We start from the raw sequence: 16,154 nt of genomic DNA on the forward strand, positions 1-16,154 counted from the left end.
ACCACTATGGGAGAATTAGTATGGTCTCAGTACTCAGCCCTCAGCCATCTATTTTATAAGTGTGGATTGTAGCAGATATGTCAAAGTCCTGAAGCTGCCAAATAGCAGGGACTTCCTTATCATGCTGTATCACCTGGTCATGTTGGTGTCTTGTGTATCTTATTTCTACTGCCTCCCTGATTGTGGCTTGGATGGGGTATTTCTAGAGCATGCAGCTATTGCAGGAACTTTCAAATTTTTTGAGCAGCGTCATGTTTATGGGAGATTGTGGCTGCCTTTGTGTCCCTGTTTTGTAGTATGGCTTTGAGAGCTGGTCCTATAAACAATCTTCCCAATAATTTGGTAAGTCGCTGAATACCCCTTAATCCCTTTCTGCTTTAAACTGGCTGGAATGTGTTCTGCTGTCTGCAGCTGGACTCTGACCAATGCACCCTCTCCCTTACATCTACAGAAGTTCCAATTTCTTCCCAGTTTTGCACATGGGCCTGGGAGAGACTGAATGAGGAGTGAGGGTGGAGAAGGAAACAGAAGGGGTGTTTCCAGGAGCTGACTGACCTAGGGGAAATTTTTTACCCAGGAAACCTTTTTGAACTGATGAGTTGCAAAGGAGAGAGAAAACCAGAAGCCAGGAAATGGAGCCAAGGTTACAGCAGAGGAGAAAGTAAATTCTATGGTAAATGGGAGAGGCTTATGAAGGCAGAGACTGAGAATGAGTTGAAAAGTCAGTAGTAAAAAAAAAATTGAGAGCATGGGGCAAGGAGAGATTCAACTATTGGCAACCCAAGTACTTCAGGTAGCTGAGGTCAAGTTTAGTCTGGTATTGAGATAATTCAAATAATTTTCACTGTTGGACTGTGAATTAGGTAAAAATAGGCTCCAATGCCCATCCCACATGCCCTGACAAATCCAGGATTCCTCCTAACACACCAAAGTGCCTTGGAAAGCAGAGGTAACTCGTGTTTTCTCAAATCCTCTCAGGCTCATGCTTCCACTATATCCATCTCAGCTTCCACCCTCTAGAAAAGCAGTGCCTCTTCCCAACGTACTGCCTGCAGGACACTACTTCAAATGTTTTGCTTCTCAAAGTGTCACCAGTTCAAGACAACACACAGCAGACTTTCACGCAAGCAACACACAGCAGACTTCACAGCGGATATTATAGCGTAGCTTGTTATAGAAAACACAGCACTGAATGTGAGTCTCTTTCTTCAAAGTCCCTTGGCCAACGTGACACTCAGATGCTTCTCTTTGGGTCCGGGTGTGGGGGCTCACAACTGTAATCCCAGTGCTTTGGGAGGCCAAGGCGGGAGAATCACTTGAAATCAGAAGTTTGAGACCAGCCTGGCCAACATGGTGAAACCCCATCTCTACTAAAAATAGAAAAATTAGCCAGGTATGGTGGTGCACACCTGTAGTCCCAGCTATTTGGGAGGCTGAGGCAAGAGAATCACTTGAACCTATGAGGTGGAGGTTGTGGTGAGCTGAGATTGCACCACTGCACTCCAGGCTGGGCAACAGAAAGAGACTCTGTCTCAAAAAAGAAAAAGAACATTCCCTTTGGTTCTTTCTCCTACTTGGGCTCCTGCTTCATTGTGCAATGTGTCAAGACCCTCCTCTTCCCCACCAGCTAACCTCAGCAAATTATTATTATTTTTTTTTTTTTGAGACTGAGTCTGGCTCTGTCGCCCAGGCTGGAGTGCAGTGGCCGGATCTCAGCTCACTGCAAGCTCCGCCTCCCGGGTTTACGCCATTCTCCTGCCTCAGCCTCCGGAGTAGCTGGAACCACAGGCGCCTGCCACCTCGCCCGGCTAGTTTTTTGTATTTTTTAGTAGAGACAGGGTTTCACCGTGTTAGCCAGGATGGTCTTGATCTCCTGACCTTGTGATCCGCCCGTCTCGGCCTCCCAAAGTGCTGGGATTACAGGCTTGAGCCACCGCGCCCGGCCAGCAAATTATTTTTTATTTCTTCTGTTGAGCCATTTACATTTTGGGGTCTCTCCTCATCCAATGTGGCTGCCCAGATGACATTTTCTCCAGGCAAAATGGCCCATGGAGACAGTTTGTCATCTAAGACATTTTCTACCACTAGCTCTTAAATCAGAGTAGGAGGTGGTTTTGAAGACATGGTAGAGAAGGTTTATTTGGATCACACTCCTAGAGGAAGAATGGGGAATGGCATCCAGGGCTCAGACAGAAAGGACGATTCTCCTTGAACCCTCCCATGAGGTGGGAGAAAATTGCAGAGGTAGGCAAGAGAAAAAGGGACAGAAGAGAGAAGACTTCCCACTCTCTTCCTGGAAGGCTGAGAATTGGCGGGCACTTCCTTTTGTCTTTTAACTCAGCCTTGGTGCATTCCATGATGTCAAAGCATAGTGGTTAGGAGTCTGCACTATACTGAGAAAAATGACAGAATTCCAAGCCAAAAAAACAAAGTCTGCACTAGAGCCAGGTGGCCTGAAAATAAACCCTCACTCCACCACTTACAAGCTGCATGGCTTCCAGGCAAGTTTGCCTGACTCTCTGCGTTTTGTAAAATGAGGATAGCAATATTACCTATCTTATAGGGCTTATGGGAGTATTAAATGAGAAAAGCATAAAATGCATAGAACAGTGACTTAAATCTCAAGTGCTCAATAAAAACCAGCTATGTTCTGGTAACGGGAGTGGCCTCTTAAAGGAACCAGACTGGGATAGACACATCTTCTAAGACTCAGCAAGAATGAACTGGGCAGTAAAGTAAGATTAAGGGGTTGAGTCTCCCACTCTGCTGTTGAAAGATATGTGGCCTTGCACACAGTGCATAATCTGTCCACGCTCAGTTTCCTTACCCACAAAGTAGCAGTGATTATATCTACCTCCTGGGGCTCTTCTGGGCATAAAAGACACTAACACTTACAAAGAGGATGGCACAGTGGCACTATAAGGTCTGTCCTTGTCTGGAAAGTGAGCTCCACACCCAGGCTGATCCCTCATTCTTACTCTTTCTCACTAGCCAGAAGGGATTAAAAACACCAGCAACAAGAATTTAGGAATGTCTCTCTTGCCTTCCTGACCCTCCCCCACCTTTTTTTTTTTTTTTTTTTTTTTTTTTTTTTTTTTTTTTTTTTGAGACAAAGTCTTGCTCTGTTGCCCAGGCTGGAGTGCAGTGGTGTGATCTTGGCTCACTGCAACCTCCACTTCTCAGGCTGAAATAATTCCTGTGCCTCAGCCTCTCAAGTAGCTGGGATTACAGGCATGGCCACCATGCCAGCTAATTTCTGTATTTTTAGTAGAGATGGGGTTTCACCATGTTGGTCAGGCTGGTCTCGAACTCCTGACCTCAAGTGATCCACCTGTCTCGGCCTCCCAAAGTGCTGGGATTACAGGCATGCCCCACTGTGTCCACCTTCCTCTTTTTTATATATATATATATATAATTCTCAATTGTATTCTCAATTGACATTATTTTTAAAAACTTGATTAAAGTTGAAGCAACAATAAATATATCTTTATAACAATAATTCTTATAACCAACTGATTGAATAAACCAGACTTGCCAGAAAGCGGACAGAATCATCTTATTCGTTCTCCCATTGCCCAATCGATGTGCTCTTTGGCCCTCTTCTTCCCTACTCTGGAATGAAACCTTAAGTGAGATCCCATAGCTTTCACCATCATTCTTGACAATAAAAAGGTCTTCACATCATGTTCAAACATTAAGGAGATCCACCCAGTGTAATAACCAAATAAGCAAAACTGCAAGCTCCTCCCCTAGTTAAAACTTACCCATCCCCCAACACAGTAGAAATTGACCCCTACAGTAGGCAAGGGGGTCAATTTCTCTGTACTTCTTACAATTCAATTTCTCTGTACTTCTTACAGTTCAATTTCTCTGTACTTCTTACTCCATCTCCTACCCCATTCATTAGTTTCTGATTGTGGACCTTTGGGGTCCAGTACAGGGGGACAGGAGGAGGGGATGGAGGAAAAGACTTACTTGAAGGGAGAAGCTGCTCAGGGCATTGGTGCCCTGTGGCATGGCGAATGTCCCCTGCAGACCCTTACTCTCCTGTAGCTCTGTGTCTCTTTGGAAGACCTCCTGCTGGGCACCTCCACATCTAACCATTTTGACATAGGGTTAGATTACTGTCCCTCAGCTGGCTGCTTAGAACTCTCCACTCAGCTCTGACTTCCAGCAGCCAAAACCTGTTCATCAGGATAAGTGGGCAACTGTCCTTTGCACATCCTCTTACAATTTGGCGTGCATGAACAGTATGAACTCAGCTTCCCAAAGAATAACCTGAAACACAACATTTTCCAGTTCTCTTAGTGCAGGGCATGAACAAGTGACAAAGATTCTACGAATCAGAGGCACCCTGTGAGGCTTTCACACTGAAGTTAAACGTGAGCAAACAGGCAGGTGGGCGTGGCCTCCACGGTGCTGGTGGGTGTGTCCATAGGTGGGTGTGGCTTCCATAATGCTGGTGTGGGTGTCTCCAGGTGCGGTTCAGCCCTGGAGTCAGTGGAGGGCCAGCATCAGCTCCCTTCTCAGGACAGTCTCTCTGGTGAGGTTCTGACACTTGGTCCTAGGAGAGCAGACTAGGAACTTATTCCCAAGATTTTGTTAAGTCACTAATGCCCTCTGAAAAATTCCTTTCTATTTACGCTGACTGGCAGGGGTTCTGTCATCTGCAACTAAGAACTCTTACCAAGGTAGAATCCCTTTTCCCCCCTGAGAAGATCGTTGAGCCAACTCCCTTGGAGGATGACTCTAGGCTGGCTTCCTTCCAGAAGCCACATCCAAGAGGTTCACTATCGTCAACATGCAGCTTGCTCAGATAACCACCACCTGTCTCCACTCTACTGTCAGAGAAAGGTGATTGGCCCAGCTCCCCTCCTTCAAACTCTTCTTGTTGAGAGTCTCAAACTGGTCCCTGTCCCCCCAGCCCCAAGCTCTAGGAGACTCTTACACATCTCTGCAAGCAGCTCTCCAAACACTTTCCTCACTAGGTGCCAGGTGAACGGAACACGCTCCCTTCCCTATCCCTATATAGTGGGCACAGAAATGCCCAGCACCCCCATGGTGCTCCCCAACAGCTTCTTACTCTTCACTGGACTCCTCATCTCCTTCTTCTCTTCTTCTATAGCCCAGGCAGGGCTGATGGGCTAAAGCTGGCCAAACAAGCTTTGCAATTTCACAGCATATTCTGCATGGCTGGCTTTTGGGGCTTTGGGGAAAAACACTCTACAATATGCAGGTGCATCCCTGGCTTCCCCCAACTTCCCGGCTCATCCTTCCCCGGCCTCCAGTCCCTCATGGGAAACAATCCCTGGCCTCTGGCCGCACCTGACAAGGGAGTGGTGGGATCCTGAAGCTGTTGAAGTGTGTGTGCCAGCGAAAGGTCTGGAACAGGTTTAAGAAAGAGAGCCTAAATTGTCAGTAAATCAATAGGAAATAAATGTTTACATTCACTCATTGAAAAGGGGCATTTCTAAGCTCAGCACATATCAGAGCCACACATGGAGACTTCTCTCTCCTCCACTACACAGAAAATGAACAAATCCCGAGAACAAGTGTCATTCAAGGGTGTATGCGTAGACTTTACCCAGCAAGAGTGGCATCTGCTGGATCCCACTCAGAAGATGCTGTCCAGAGATGTGATTCTGGAAACTTGCAGCAATCTGGTCTCAACCAGGTGTTGCATTACTAAGCCAGAAGTGATCTTCAAGATAGAGCAAGGGGCTCCTGAATATTAGAGGAAGGATTTCCAAGCCAGTGCCACCCAGAAAGGAACTGGAAAGTTGATGACCTGTCAGAGAGGGGCCAGGAAAACCGAGACAAGTATTTTTGGGAGCTTGTGTTCACCAAAAACAAAACAGTAAGCATAGAAAGTGGTAATAGAATAAGAAAAACTTTAAATTTGGGTACAAACCCTGTTTCTTCAAGAAATTTTCCTTTTGAAATATGTGACTTGAGTGAAATGAGTTTGAAAAATATTTTGTGTTTAATTATTGATCAAAAGAACTGTTCCAGAAAGAAGCCTGATGCATTTAATGTGTGCAAGAAATTGCTCCTTGATATTAGGCATGAGAAAATTCCTATTGGGGAGAAATTGCATAAATATGATCGAAAGAGGGATGTCATTAATCATCACCAGGATCTCACTCCGCCAATTTTTGACCAACATTTTGAGTATAATAAAAATGGACAAGGCTTCCATGAGGAGGCAGACTTTTTTTTTTTATTTTTTACAAATAAGAATTAATCTTGGATAGGAGAGACACTCTAAATATAATGAACGTGGAAGAACTTTCACTATTGAAAGCTCAAAGAACTCATTTGGAAATGGAGCCATATGGATGCAGTATTTGTGAGAAGTCCTTCTGTATTGATTTTAGATGTGGACATCAGATCAGATAATTCTTATAAGGGAGAATCTCTCTCTCTCTTTTTTTTTTTTTTTTTTTAAAGAGAGTTTTGCTCTTACACCCAGGCTGGAGTGTAGTGGCGGGATCTTACTCACTGCAACCTCCACCTCTCAGGTTCAAGCAATTCTCTTGTCTCAGCCTCCTGAGTAGTTGAGACTACAGGTGCATTCCATCACATCCAGCTGATTGTTTTGTATTTTTAGTAGAGATGGGGTTTTGCCATGTTGGCCAGGCTGGTTTCAAACTCCTGGCCTCAAGTGATCCACCCACCTCAGCCTCCCAAAGTGCTGGGATTACAGGTGTGAGCCACCATGCCCGGCCTATAAGGGAGAATCTTTATGAATACAATGAATATAGGAAATCTGTGACAATTCAATTTTCATGATCCATCAGGGAGCTTACACAAGAAATATTCCCCATGAATATAAATTGAGCGGCAAAACTTGGGAAAACTCAACTCTTTTTAAACATCAGATAGTACACGTGGGGGGAAGCCCTCTGACCACAATGAAAATGGAATAACTTCAGCAAGAAGTTACATCTCACCCAGCTTTGGAGAGCTCACTCAGGAGAAGAAAACCTACGAATGTGGTGAATGTGGGAAAACCTTGTGGGAGAAGTCAAACTTCACTCAGCATCAGAGAACACACACAGGAGAGAAGCCCTATGAATGCACCGAATGGGGAAAAGCCTTTTGCCAGAAACCACACTTTATCAACCATCAGCAAACACACATAGGAGAAAAGCCCTATGACTGTAACCAATGTGGAAAAACGTTCTGTGCGAAGTCAAACCTCACTGAACATCAGAGAACTCACACAGGGCAGAAGCCCTATGAATGGGAAATCCTTCTGCCCCAGGTCAGCCCTCACTGTCCATCAGGGAACACACACAGGAGAGAAATCCTTTGTATGTCATGAATGTGGAAAATTCATCTGTGTGAAGTCAAATCTCATTGTCCATCAAAGAACTCACATGGGAGACAAACCCTATAAATGTAGTAAATGTGGGAAAACCTTCTGTGAAAAATCAGCTCTCACCGAACATCAGAGAATTCGCACAAGACTGGAAGGTCTTTCCACATCCTGAATGTTAGAAGGCTTCATATACCTGTCAAATTTTTGTTCAGCTTTTAAAAATTAGAGAAAGCAAAGAATGTCAGAAATTACTAGAAAATGACTTCTTGTTTGAATACGTGAAAGCATTCAAGAAAAATTAAACCTTTTCATTAGGAAATTTGTACTGAGGGGAATTCTGTGTAAGTAATGCAGCAAAAACCTTTATCTAAAATTTATGTTGTTTAGTGTTGCATTCCAAATGTAATACCTACATTTTATTGTAAATATAATGGACAATATTCATTCACTCATCTTCATAGTAGAATCTGAAGCATATAAAGGTTGAATGACACAGCATTAAACACATATGTGGGCCCGGCACGTTGGCTCATGCCTGTAATCCCAGCACTCAGGGAGGCCGAGGCGGGTGGATCACCTGAGGTCAGGAGTTCAAGACCAGCCTGACCAACATGGCAAAACCCCGTTTCTACTAAAAGTACAAAAATTAGCTAGACATGGTGATGTGCGCCTGTAATCCCAGCTACTAAGGAGGCAGAGGCAGGAGAAGCTTGAACCCGGGAGGTGGAGCTTGCAGTGAACCGATCGTACCACTGCACTCTAGCCCAGATGACAAGAATGAGACTCCTCTCAAAAAAAAAAAAAATTATATATATATATGAAAAGTCCCTGATGTTTGTAGACCTTATGACTATGCTAATGTAGCAAATTTTGGTATGTTTCATTTCCATATTGTAACCCAACATGGTTGTCAGGAGGAAATACGTACCCTTAGTTTAGTAACTATTATGGTACGTGTTAACATTTTCCACATGAAATACCACTGGTAGGCCGGGCGCGGTGGCTCAAGCCTGTAATCCCAGCACTTTGGGAGGCCGCGACGGGTGGATCACGAGGTCAGGAGATCGAGACCAACCTGGTGAACATGGTGAAACCCCGTCTCTACTAAAAAAAAAAAAATACAAAAAAAAAACTAGCCGGGCGAGGTGGCGGGCGCCTGTAGTCCCAGCTACTCGGGAGGCTGAGGCAGGAGAATGGCGTGAACCCGGGAGGCGGAGCTTGCAGTGAGCTGAGATCCGGCCACTGCAACTCCAGCCCGGGAGACAGCGAGACTCCGTCTCAAAAAAAAAAAAAAAAAAAAGAAATACCACTGGTATCTTTATAGGTTGATATAATTATATGTGTGTACGTACTTATGTATTTGTATACATGTGGGCATATATATGTAAATATATTTGTACACACATACTTAAATATAGTGATGTGCTAGCATCATCTCATATTGACTTAAAAGTGCTGCCGATTGTTAAATTTTCAGGAATTTTGTGAGCCAGTTATTAAACACAGTCATTATTTAAAATATAGAAACTTACTATTAAATTATATTAAAAACAAAAGTAATAAATACTCAACACTCATCACTTCTAATTAGGCTGCTACATTTCGCTATGATCTTTGTTGTTTAGGTTACTTACACTGTTGACTCTGTATGGTGAAAATACTATCCACATCTACTGCTACTGCACGTCTCTTCCCGACTCCACATTCAGTACTATCTTGTTGGTAGGTTAGCCATAGTGGGAGCATTTACACCATCAAAATCGGCAAACTACAAATCAAGGTTTTTATTTTCTTCACAGAACCTGCTGTCAAATATTTACCAGCATACTATCATGTATATATGAAAACATATTTCATAGTACAAACCACATACCCCTCTTTCTGTTTCCTGACATAAGCAAATGCCTATCGTCATTACTGCTGAACTGCCTCTTCAATAAAGGAGCCAAAAAAATGTCTTTGTGAGGTTTTAAACTACCTCTGAGTCAGTCCTATTCTAAATACTCTCAGACTCGCTCTACAGGTTGGCCAGTGTAAGTTTTTTTGTTTGTTTTGTTTCTCTGTGTTTTTTTCAGACGGAGTCTCTCTCTGTCACCCAGGCTGGAGTACAGTGGCGCAATCTTGGCTCACTGCAAGCTCCGTCTCCCGGGTTCACACCATTCTTCTGCCTCAGCCTCCCGAATAGCTGGGACTACAGGCACGTGTCACCACGCCCAGCTCATTTTTTGTATTTTTAGTAGAGACGGGGTTTCACCATGTTAGCCAGGATGGTCTTGATTTCCTGACCTTGTGATCTGCCTGCCTTAGCCTTCCAAAGTGCTGGGATTCAGTATAAGTTTTAAGTGAGATATGATTTCACAAGGAACTACATTACATACCTTGCCTCTGACTGTTTCCTGATATATGTGAATGGGTATGGCTGTGTTTACTAACCTAGCACTTCAGTAAAGAAGTGTGAAACTGTATTTTTCTGAGGTTTTTCAGCTACCTCTGGGTCAGTCAGTAATGTAAATGCTGTTAATAAGGATGGTATTTACATAAATTATGCAAAGGTTAACATCCATTGTAATACAGTAGTAGTCACTGCACTCTACAAATGAAAAGTGGTGGTACATTAAAACAAAAAAAAAAGAAAGAAAGAAACCCTACAATAGTCTTTAACATCCTATTTAAAATAAACGGGCACCATGAATTGAATTTGTCAGAATAAAACCATACCAAAGTTAGCATTTAGTTCAAGATTCCAAGTTGTCATCATGTTCTCATTCAATAAAATTGACCATTCCAACATTTTCTGTTTGTGCTATCAGCACTGAAAACGCACATCCACCGTGTTGACAGCAGCCAGCAGAGTGACTCACGTGGAGGCATCGCAGGCTGCATTGAGCTGACAGCTTGTCAAACCAATGAATGGGCAGGGATGATGTCAGAAGACCTTTCTGTTATTGCTGCCTGCAGCTGGTCCTCATTATAAGGAATGCCTGGTATGCTGTGAAAAACCGGAAAAAGAAAATCTTACCTGTTCTTAACCTGTATGGAAGCCAAATCTCTTAAGGAGTACTGGCCTGAGGGCAGCATGTTCACACACTATTTCTATCATTTTTTTTCCCACCTGCTATTGCAGAAACCTTGACTTTCTCCACCTTCAAAATCCCCCCAGCAGTTTCTGGGAGTCCCCTGAAGATACGTGGCATGGACTCATGGGACTGTCCTCTCAGCTCCCCGGGCACATGCCATGTTTTTCCTCTACAGCCCTGGATTCCTAGGAAGAACTATAGCAAAAGCTTCTTATGCCCATGAAGGTGCACCAAACAGATTGCAAAGATCTGATCGACCCACACAAGGTTCCATAAAGCCACTACACAACAGACCTCCTGCCATTGTGGGTGCCACTGCCACCCGTGGCTGCTGCCATCCATGCCATAAGCCCAAAGTGGCACCAAAGCCACTCCATCTTCTCTGTCACTAGGCAGAGCCTTCTGCGCCTCCTGGGGTGGCAAGCTGCAATGCAGTTCCCAATACTCATGTGCCTTGGGCCCCTGGAGTCTCTATAGATTCCAGAGAATCTGCTCTTCATTGAGATGCACAGGCACTTGTGTGTAAGCTCAGGTCTAGATTAAAGCCTATGGTAAAAATGGCTTCAACTCTGAGAAAACTGACTTTTCACAGATTCAAAGCCACAACCACTCAGAGGAAAAGCCATATAGGCTGGCCCGCAAAGTTGGCCACTCAATTTATAACACTTATGTCAACAGAGGCAGGAGAGTTGATTTTTTAAGTGAAGGGCTATCAATGTTGCCGGACAGAACACAGTGGTCTTTCAAAACAGAAAGAACTCCTAAGGGAACCCTGTCCTTGGTACTCCTGCCCCATGTGGCTACCCCCGCTGCCCATCCTCTGGGCATCTCCCATGACCACAAAACAGGGTACACAAATTCCTGCAGCCCAAGCATCCTGCCCTGTTTTATCTGGCCCCAGATATCTCACTTTACCTCCTCCGGGGACCCCAAGTTCTAACAATCTCCCTCAATTTTATCTGAACTATCACTATACCTGACAAAACCAAGACCCTCCTCATGACATATTATACAGTAGGTAATACGACGTATTACAGCCCATGTTGGTCAACTTGAGAAAAAGCAATTTAATTCTGTATGGCACACACATGCCGACCACCTACTAAGTGACAAGCAGAAAACTGACAGAGATGAGTGAGACTGACTTCATAGACTTTACTGTCTATTCTGAAAGGGCAGTGTAACATATAGCATTAAGGGGACAAACTAGGGAGAAGCTGGGTTCCTCCACTTAATTGACTTTATAACCCTTTGACAAATGAATTAACTTCCTTGTACGTTTACTCATCCTGAAAATGGAGTTAAGAAGAGAATCTAATGCTTGGTATTTCTGTAAAGAGGTAACAAGTCAATATACATAAAGCACTCAGAAAGTGCCTAACACTGTTAGTACTTAAAATAATTATTAGTGGAGACAGATGTGGATATCACTGCCTATGGTATAATAAAATAAAATATTTGGCAGTGATTTAAAAGTACAAACAACTATACACAAATATATACATAACTTCTACAAACTTGCTTGAGCCAAAGCTATGTCCATCACTAAGATTCAAATATATATTCACCCATATATATTTACTGACTACCCACAAGCTTTCAGATACTGAGCTGGACCTGGAAGACAGAGGGATGCAAAGGATTCATAGAGATTCAGCCCTGCTCTGGAAACCCTGGCTGTAGTCAGAGGCTTGGTCTGGGGAATTAGAGACACGGGTCTGCCAGATGTTTATTTGTGTGGAGAACTAAAGTATCTCTTTGGTTAAAAAAAAAACAGTTCGTCCTACAGCATTAATCATTCACCAGGTGAGGCATGGGTTATCAGTCCATCTGTGGTTTGGTTATTCTCCAGCCAGCTGTGGCCAAATGGGCGGGATCACGTGGCACAAAACAGGCGCTGCCTCCCCCCCAGTGCTGTCAGCAGGGCTCTCGTCTGGGAAGGGAGGTAGACTGGGCCCACTGTTTAATACCAGCAGGCAGGTATGAAAGATCACTCGGGCTTGCAGGGCAATGTGGCAGAGTTCCTGGGGAACAGAGTGGTCGTTCACGCCAGTCTAAATACGACAGAATAGATGGAGTAATTGATTGGTCGTTTTTGTAACTGTGTCTTCTGACCTCTTTATGTCCTTTAATTTCTACTGTTGCTTAGGTTCATTCATACGTTACACCTTGAGGGAAGGTCAAAATAAGCTCACAACCTTTCTCATCTCCCAAAATATCCTTCCACACTTCCCGCTCCCAAGAAAAAGGTATTCTTTTGACTTCCCCATTTCTGTCCACATCACTATCTGTACTCTACGTCACACACTCTTGAAAACTTCGGGCTCCCTTTGACACCACTGTTTTTCTTGTCCCTTCTATTAGGTCAATTGCTAGTCCTTTTGGGAGGGGGTCCAGAATAGTCAGAGGGACTTGGCTTTTGGAGTCCTCCACAGCTGGGTACAAAGTCCAGCTCTACCACTCATAAAACATGTGATCTTTAACGGGGTATTGCATTGAACCGAGTCTCAGTTTCATGATCAGTAAAATAAGATTAACCATACCTACCTTATTCTATCACCGTGGGTTAAATAAATAAAATACTGTAAGGAAAGCCCCAAGCACAAGGCTGCATATAGTGAACTCTCAGTAACCATGAGCTTTTATTTTTTACCTCTGACAGGTGTTTCACATCCATTGTCTCATTTCTCCAACACACCCTAGAGTGACAATAACAACCTCTATCTTCCATTGTTTTCCTCCCCAACCCATTGTATGCCCAGCTGTCAGAAAGCTCTTCCTAGGAACAGTTCCAATGCCTTCATTGAGTAGATTGGAAATCTTTAATGACTCCTCCAATGCCAACCCAATAAAGAAAATACGGACCCTTCAGCTTGGCATTTCATTTTTCAGATTAGCTCCCCCTCCTCTCTTTCTGTGAAAGTCTCTGACCTACTCAAACTGGATGTGTCATCAACTCCCCCCAAAACTGTCCATGTCTGTGCTTTTCTTTACATGGTTCTCTCCACCTAGAAGGCACTAGCCCCCTCCTTCCTTCCTATCCACATTCTACCCATCCTTCCATGTTCAATTTTATTTTGGTTCACCCATGATGTTTTTCCAAATCACCAGCTGAAATCAACTTTCTTTCTGAATTTCCACAAGATGTTTTAGCACCTCTCATAGGGTATAGGTCACCTTCTATATTACAGTAGCATTATCAACATAACAGCCTCAGTTCTTTCATGGTACAAAGCAGAACATAAATATATTCAAGTCCTAGATGTGGCCTAAGGCATTAAAATGGCTGAGACTTACAAGAACCTTTTCCTTCGTAGCTTATAGATAAAATACCGTGTTTGGGATCATAAGACCCCACCATCGTGGCTACAAATAATTAAATAGGGCTTTGTGCCTGAGGCAAAGACACCTACTTTATAGGTAGGTTCTCCTTCTAGAAAAGTCTGAATTTGAGCCATATCCAAAGAGAGTAGTTGGATGAACTAGAATTTGAAAGACGCTAAGAAGCCACACGAGACACCAGTAAATAGACACCTTGAGGCAGAAGCTGGAAGTGAGCAAGACCAAGAGGTCGAGCAGAAAGTAGAGAGAGTGGAAAATCAGCAGTAGTAGTAGACGTAGACTCCGTCTCTCAAAAGCAACGACAAAAGCAAAGGCACCAGAAAGCCAACAACAAAACTTGTTGCTGAGACCTGGAATCATGTAATGCCCTGAATAACCTTCCAGATCTCTACCGGGCAGGCTTTTCAACTGATGTTGACTTTCTGTGCTTTTTAAATAGCTAAGAACCACTACAGTAAACATCCACCACCTTGGGCAAACAAATCTTTGTTCTGAACAGTCTAGAAGAGCCTTCTATAGAACACCGAGATATGAAATCGTTCTCTCAGTACCTCTATTTTTCTCTTGAGAGACAAATTTAGTCCTCTCTGCCTTGGCCCATAGCCTTTTAGTGAAATGCATACATTCTCATGACCTTTCATACTATCCAAACAGCAAATATCCTGGTAAATTTCTGAGACCTGTTTGCCTTCATCCTAACCTTGGCACCATATTGCTCAGTATCATATTGTTTCAAAGTTCTGGCTTATCTCATGTTTCCTAATGGCCATATGTCAGCTTCATAACCTAGTAGGTTACTCAAGACCATTATCTCAAATTATTATTATTATTATTATTTTTTGCACACTGGAAAATAAGCAATATCCCAACTGTATAGATGAGACCATTGAGGCATGGACAGGATGAAGCCTGGCAAGAGTACTGTGGTTTAGAAGCAAAAATGTAAATTAGAATTCCTGAGATGCCCCAGCTATTCTTATCTAGCCCTATGTGATTAAACCAAGATGAATGGACATACATTTTTCAAAAGAAGGAAGGAAGGAAGAAAGGAAGGAAGGAAGGAAGGAAGGAAGGAAGGAAGGAAGGAAGGAAGGAGGGAGGGAGGGAGGGAGGGAGGGAGGGAGGGAGGGAGGGAAGGAAGGAAGGAGGGAGGGAGGGAGGGAGGGAAGGAAGGAAGGAAGGAAGGAAGGAAGGAAGGAAGGAAGGAAGGAAGGAAGGAGAGAGATGTAGGGGGGAAGGGAGAGGAAGAGGCAGAGGGACAGGGAGAGGAAGAGGGAGAGGGAGAGGGAGGGGCAGAGGAAGAAGCAGAGGGAGAGGTAGAGGGAGAGGGAAAAACTGTCTACCATTCTCAAAGGTGGGTAGTAACTGAAGCAGCAATTTAGCAAAATGACTGATTTCCTCCAAGGAGTCCTTTCAAATTTTTCAGAAAATGATAGATTCCAAGCATTCACCTGATGTATCAAGCTCCATGGGCAGAAGCAAATATTTAATCTCATAATGGAAAGGATCTGAAGCCAGTGGGCTGTCCTGCTTTTTCCACCTCTGAATTTTAACTTGTCAACAAATTATCTCTATTCAAGTGCTCCCGTGTGGGTTTTCAATAACTTGAGAGCCAAATAGGCAGAGACAAGTTTGTGCCCAAATAATTAAAAGCCTCGAATGGAAGCATCCGGCAGAAGAGATTTGATCCTCAAGAAAACCATAAGATCAATCTTATCCCCATTTTAGAGAAGAGTAAACTGAGTCTCAAAGACACTAAATAAGTTGTTCATGACCCCCTAAGAAGTAGAAGATCAGAGCCTCAAGTCTCCATCATCTAACCCCTATTTCCGCCCTTTGTCCACTGCTGCATGACACTGCCTCTTTATAGCCTGCTTTTCGGAGGAAACTAGTTGTTACCTACATTTCAGTTTTCAACCAGACATAATTACTCTGTAAACCATAGTCTTAACCAAAATGGAAAAAAACAATTATCCTGAGTTCACACAGGTATTGTGATGTGTTGAGCTTGACACAGTAATTTAACAATAATCAAGTAGCATCCAGTCAGAAAACGGAGCTGCACATTAGCCTTCAAATAAATGTTACATCACACACCCAGAAGCAATTAAGATTACACACAAGAACCTCAAGTTGCTTGGAGTATCCCTTTTTTTTTTTTTTTTGTATTTATCTCCTGTGCCCTTCTTTTTCTTTTTAGGTAGTAAAACCACTTTTATTGGGAGAAACACATTCCATCGTTGACCTTGAACCTCTTCACCTGGCCATTCAAATGATTACATCCTCCTATGCACATGATCGGTTCAGGCATAAACTTTGACCCAAGCAAGGCTAAACAGAATCATCTCTGAAATTTTATATATGGACACGTTTATAAATTATTAGGCAAAGGATGCAAGCTCTGGCCTTCC

General features: G+C 43.4%; 1 pseudogene; it reads left to right on the forward strand.

The window, feature by feature from the left end:
- Positions 1-5,531: 5,531 nt before the first annotated feature.
- Positions 5,532-7,496, forward strand: LOC102135319 (zinc finger protein 248 pseudogene; annotated as a pseudogene).
- The last annotated feature ends 8,658 nt before the right edge of the window (positions 7,497-16,154 follow it).

This window comes from Macaca fascicularis, chromosome 5 (assembly GCF_037993035.2).
Source record: "Macaca fascicularis isolate 582-1 chromosome 5, T2T-MFA8v1.1".
Taxonomy (NCBI): domain Eukaryota; kingdom Metazoa; phylum Chordata; class Mammalia; order Primates; family Cercopithecidae; genus Macaca; species Macaca fascicularis.